The sequence below is a fragment of the Rosa rugosa genome, chromosome 3 (assembly GCF_958449725.1).
Source record: "Rosa rugosa chromosome 3, drRosRugo1.1, whole genome shotgun sequence".
Classification (NCBI taxonomy): domain Eukaryota; kingdom Viridiplantae; phylum Streptophyta; class Magnoliopsida; order Rosales; family Rosaceae; genus Rosa; species Rosa rugosa.
The window spans coordinates 31,785,067-31,791,928 of NC_084822.1; positions in this window are offsets into that span (position 1 = coordinate 31,785,067).

The window sequence follows — 6,862 nt, forward strand, 5'->3', positions numbered from 1 at the left end:
TAATTAAAGAAACTGTCGAATACAAAAGGGGGGGGGGAAATTGAGCCTAAACCCCTGATTACAATAAGTAGAACATCCTGAAATACTATCATGAGTCTCTACTAAATGCTTGTACTCAACAAAGCACCAATTAGCAAAGAGCGCTCTACTGGCGACTCTATTTGCTTTAACTGCTTTAACGTAGCGGTGATACAATGGAAAGATAACTTGATCTGCAACCCGACTGCAGCAAAGCATAACTACCATACGCATAGCTTTCCCATCATAATGTCACTGGACACTACATCCAGTGACACTTAATTTCCCTCTGCTACTAAGAGGCAGCGACCATTTGCAAGTGCAAGGAACTCGCCGCCTACCTAGAGCAAAACAGGCACACAAGGTGCAATGACTGGCACACAGGCCACTGCCTCCTACCGGAACACGGTTGGAGGTTATTACTGACAAAGCAACAACTGAAAAGAGACAAACAAAAAAGCAATAAATAGTTACCAAGCCTTGATAGGCCCACCATCGGACAGAAGAAAAAACTAAACACCAAAGCCCAGCCACACAGCAAGGCCCAAGCACAAGGACCCGGCCCAACCACCACTCCCCACCAAAACTCAGCGTCGCGATCCACCTAGGCAGCACCGCGCTCCACCAAGGCCGCCGCCGGCAAAACGAGCCCCACCGGCAAATCACGTCACCAGCTGCACCTGCACCGTCGCTTCCCCACCACTCCTGCCGCTCCACCACCAGCGTCAAATCCCCAGGACCAACGCTCCCTTGCCTGCCTGACCCCGCGCACCACCGTAGACCCAAACATCCAAAACCCATGGATCTACGACAAAAACTGAAATCAAACAACAAAAAACCACCGTCGATCCACCGATCCGCAGTAGCAAACCGTAGATCCCGCCACACCTTCCGACCGACGCAAGACACCTCCCCAATCCGACTAAGATCCGACGCTGGACCGGTCTCAAGCCTCAGCCACGCCACAGATCCAGATGCAGTCACCACCGTGCCTTCCCCCATCCTTGAGCCAGACCATCGCCCAAGAATCATGCCGCAGGCCCAAGCAAACATCCTCTCCCAGACCGGAATGCACGCAGCGGCAGAGCGCCGGCGTCGTTCGGTCGGGAGAGAGCACTCTCGATCTCCCATTGGTTTTTCTCCGCGCGTGAGGCGCTTTCTCCTCTCTCCTCTCTCCCTGCCTACTTAGAGAGCCTAGTACGTTAGAATTTAACACAACTGAAATTCTGAAATGATCCTTTTCACCACCAGTTTTTTTTTTTTTTTTTTTTGTTAAAAAACAATCCGGCTCTACAAACCTCAGTCGATTCATCCTCCTTGAAAATTCAGAAGCTTTAAAATGAATAACAATCTCAATAATGCCTGCATCACCCAAATCCAAAATTAGTGACACGCAAAGAGTTTGAAGAGATTCTCTGGAAAAAAAAAAAAAAAAAAAAAAAAAAAAAAAAACTCTACTTTTCCTCAGCAAAACGAACTCTCTCTCTCTCTCTCTCTACCAGTCTGTTGCTTTGAGAGCCTCCATCTGTTTCTGTGCGGCAAGGAAATGAAGCCATGCGAGAATCATGCGGCGGCTCAATAGATCAACAGATGTCATGGCATTTGTGTAAAAAACAAGATATAAAGGGGCAAAAATGCCAAACCAGTTAGGCTTGATACTGTTCATCTAACGCCTGTGCTTTAAAATAGAGAATTACTGTTGGAGTTTGAATAGAGATCTGACTCAAAGGGATCCGTCTAAGATTTTTTTCTCACCCGGATTCGTCTCAAGGGGATATTACCTCTCCAAGATCTGTCTAGAAGAGATTTCACCTCACTTGAATCTTCCTCAAAGAGATTTCTTCTCACTCGGATTTAGCTCAAGGAGATTTCAGTTAGATATGTCAGAGTGTGAATAGAATTCAGTTTTTGTAATTTGAAATCAAAAGGACAAGTCTGATTTACCTTTTGAATTTGAACTAAAGAGGTTATTGAAAGGATAAGTCTAAACAACTTACCTCTTCAATTTAAACTGAAGTGGTGTCTCAAACATTATATAACCAACAGGTCTTCCTCCCGAAAAAAACAAAACAACGTATTTCCTTCTTTTCTTTCAGAGAGAAAAACACTGAGTACGTTCGCTAGAATCCAAGGTCTGGTGCTAGGCCCTTAGATTATCGATAGTTGTATCTTGGTGGTCAGAAGCCTAACGAACTACAAGCACTGAGTAGGGGTGAAATTCTGTCGAAAGGACATTGCCAATCTGCAAGCCTCTATCGAATCACAAGTCAGTTCTCTTGCAATTACAATTCTTAGGGGTTGTCAACGGGGCCCATTCATAGCGGGCTTGGGCCGGGACAGGCTTTATTAAAAATAGACGGATCCAAGCCCGTCCATATAAAGCGGGCTTTGCTGGCTTTTTCGGGCCGGGCCGGGCTTGACCTTGCGGACTTTTTTGGGCCGGGCCTTGCGGGCTTTATGTATAAATAAATATTTAAAGACACAAATATTTTTTTTTTAATCAAGCTTTGGAAATTCATTGGATAATGATCAAATACAATCAAAGATAACATATCTATAATTCTATATTGTACCAAAAAAAATATTTATTTATATATAGATACTAATTTATTGATAAATAAATTTTTAAAGGCACTAATTTTTTATAAATCTATATTTATACATCATACACTCCAAAGAGCAACATATAGCAATTCAAAGAAAATGAGAAAACTGACCGTTGGATGTGATTATTACAATAAAATAAGAGTGTGGTTAAAAATTTAGTCAATTTCACCATAGTTTCAAACCCGATCGGATTGGTCAACTGTAGTCACTTGAATGTTTTCTTGGTTGACCGATGGCTTGATGAACGCAAAACTTGCTTATTTTTTTACATCACGTTTGTAAATATTTCATCGATGGATGTGTGTGGACATAAGATAAAAATTTCAATTTTTAATTACAAATACGTTGCCCTATACTAATTTGTCTCCTAAAGTTGTATGACTTATACATTGCATTTAAATTGTTGAGGTCCATTCTAAAACAACCGTGAAGTGGAAGATGAATTTGGAGAAACCAACCGCTCGATTGAGAGATTGTAATATTTTATGGTGGTTGTAAAAAATCTAGCCAATTTGGTTATCGTTTCGAATTCGATCAACTAGGTCAAACGTAGTTACTCTTATAAACCTATATTTATATATCATACACTCCAAAGAGCAACCCCTATCAATTCAAAGAAAATGAAAAAACCGACCGTTGGATGAGTTTATTACAATAAATTATGAGTGTGATAAAAAATTTAGCCAATTTCACCATATTTTCGAATTCGATCGGATTGGTCAACCGTAGTCACTTATATGTTTTCTTGGTTGACCGATGACGTGACAACCGTAAAACGTGCTTATTTTTTCACATCACGTTTGTATATATTCCATCGATGGATGTGCATGGACATAAGATAAAAAAAATTAATTTTAATTACAAACACATTGGCCTATACCAATTTTCTTCCTAAAGTTGTATGACTTATACATTGCATTTAAATTGTTGAGGTCCATTCTAAAACAACCATGAAGTGGAAGATGAATTTGGAGAAACCAACCGCTCGATTGAGAGATTGTAATATTTTATGGTGGTTGTAAAAAAATACAGCCAATTTGGTTTTCGTTTCAAATTCGATCAACTAGGTCAAACCTAGTTACTCTTCTAAACCTATATTTATATACCACACGCTCCAAAGAGCAACTCCTATCAATTCAAAGAAAATGGGAAAACCGACCGTTGGATGTGATTATTACAATAAATTATGAGTGTGGTTAAAAATTTAGTCAATTTCACCATAGTTTCGAACTCGATCGGATTGGTGAACTGTAGTCACTTGCATGTTTTCTTGGTTGACCGATGGCGTGATGAACGCAAAACTTGTTTATTTTTTTACATCACGCTTGTAAATAATTTATCGATGGATGTGTGAGGACATAAGATAAAAATTTCAATTTTTAATTACAAATACGTTGGCCTATACTAATTTGTCTCCTAAAGTTGTATGACTTATACATTGCATTTAAATTATTGAGGTCCATTCTAAAACAACCATGAAGTGGAAGATGAATTTGGAGAAACCAACCGCTCGATTGAGAGATTGTAATATTTTATGGTGGTTGTAAAAAATCTAGCAAATTTGGTTATCGTTTCGAATTCGATCAACTAGGTGAAACGTAGTTACTCTTATAAACCTATATTTATATATCATCCACTCCAAAGAGCAACCCCTATCAATTCAAAGAAAATGGGAAAACAGACCGTTGGATGTGATTATTACAATAAATTATGAGTGTGGTTAAAAATTTAGTCAATTTCACCATAGTTTCGAACTCGATCGGATTGGTCAACTGTAGTCACTTGCATGTTTTCTAGGTTGACCGATGGCGTGATGAACGCAAAACTTGTTTATTTTTTTACATCACGCTTGTAAATAATTCATCGATGGATGTGTGTGGACATAAGATAAAAATTTCAATTTTTAATTACAAATACGTTGGCCTATACTAATTTGTCTCCTAAAGTTGTATGACTTATACATTGCATTTAAATTATTGAGGTCCATTCTAAAACAACCATGAAGTGGAAGATGAATTTGGAGAAACCAACTGCTCGATTGAGAGATTGTAATATTTTATGGTGGTTGTAAAAAATCTAACAAATTTGGTTATCGTTTCGAATTCGATTAACTATGTCAAACGTAGTTACTCTTATAAACCTATATTTATATATCATACACTCCTAAGAGCAACCCCTATCAATTCAAAGAAAATGGAAAAAGCGACCGTTGGATGAGTTTATTACAATAAATTATGAGTGTGGTAAAAAATTTAGCCAATTTCACCATATTTTCAAATCCGATCGAATTGGTCAACCGATATTTAGAATATATATATATATATATATATATATATATATATATGCACATATTTTATATAGAAGTATAAGAACTTCCACACACACACACAATATATATATATATATATATATATATATATATATATATATATATATATATAAACACACACACATATATAGATATATCTATATAACACACACACACACATATATATCTATATAACTCACACACACATATATAGATATATCTATATAACACACACACACATATATATATATCTATATAACACACACACACACACACACACACAGATATATATATATATATATATATATATATATATATATATATATATAATATTTTACGGGATTTTACGGGTCGGGCCTTTAGCGGGCCGGGCCGGGCCGGGCTTTTAGCCCTCAGGGTCGGCGGGCCTCCATCGGCCCACTTGATCCGCTGGCTTTTTGATGAGGCCTAACAATTCTTTTATCTCAGATACATGTTGTGTATTGTAATCCATATACTATTGTATAAATTATTGCTGTAATTACTTATATATATATATATATATTGTAGAAGCATATTTTCAATTCATTGATATAATCCAACAATCTTTAGACATAATTCTATGGATCAAGTATCAGTGAATGGTGTCAAAACTCATGTTGAGAAACCAGAAAAATTCAAGGGTGTGGACTTTAAACGCTGGCAACAAAAAATGTTGTTTTATCTGACAACATTGAACCTTGCTCATGTTGTGAAGGAAGAAGTTCCAAAGGCAGAAGGAGATGACGTGACTGCAGAACAATTGAATGCAATTGATGCCTGGAAACATTGTGAGTTTCTCTGTAGGAATTATATTCTCAATGGTCTGGATGATACTTTGTATGATGTATATAGGTCATACACCACTGCAAAGGAACTTTAGAATTTTTTTGAGAAAAAATACAAAGTTGATAATGCAGGTTCAAAGAAGTTCATTATTGGAAAATTTCTGAACTATAAGATGGTGGACAACAAGACTGTTGTTAGTCAAGTTGATGAACTCCAAGTGATTATTCATGAACTTCATGCTGAAGGTATGGTGATTAATGAAAGCTTTCAAGTTGGTTCTGTTATAGAAAAATTACCACATTCTTGGGAGGATTTCAAAGTGCATTTGAAGCACAAGAAGAGTGAAATGACCATGGAGGATCTGGTTTTGAAACTACGAGTTCAAGAAGACCACCTGAAAAGTGAGAAGCAGCCTGATGGATCTGTCATCGAAGCCAAAGCAAATATGGTTGAGGGAGAAACTTCCAAACCAAAATTCAAAGGTCAGAAATTCAAAGGCAATAAACATGCTGTCAAATACGCAACAAAGATCAAGAATTTCAAGAAAATTAAAGGTAGTTGCTGGGTGTGTGGAAAGCCTGGACACAAGGCACAAGAATGTCGTCACAAGAAAGATGCGCCTGCTGCCATTAGGAACAACAACAACAACAACCAAGCAAATGTGGTTGTGGCTATGGAGGATTTTGTGGCTGTTGTTTCAGAAGTCAACTTGGTGAATGACAATAATGATTGGTGGATTGATACAGGTGCGACAAGGCACATTTGTGGAGATAGAAATCTGTTTACCACCTATCAACCACTTAATGGTGAGGAGCAATTGTTCATGGGAAATGCATCTGCATCAAGTGTTGCTGAAAATGGTAATGTAGTTTTGACATTCACTTCTGGGAAAAAACTCACTCTAACTGAGGTGCTACATGTTCCTGAAATTAGGAAAAATCTTGTGTCTGGTCCTTTGTTGAGCAACAAAGGATTTAAGCTTGTTTTTGAATCTGACAAGTTCGTTCTCACAAAGGGAGGAACTTTTGTAGGAAAGGGCTACCTGGCAGAGGGGCTCTTCAAACTCAATCTGTATGTATATGATGTTGCTAATAATAATATAGATAATGCTTCTACTTACTT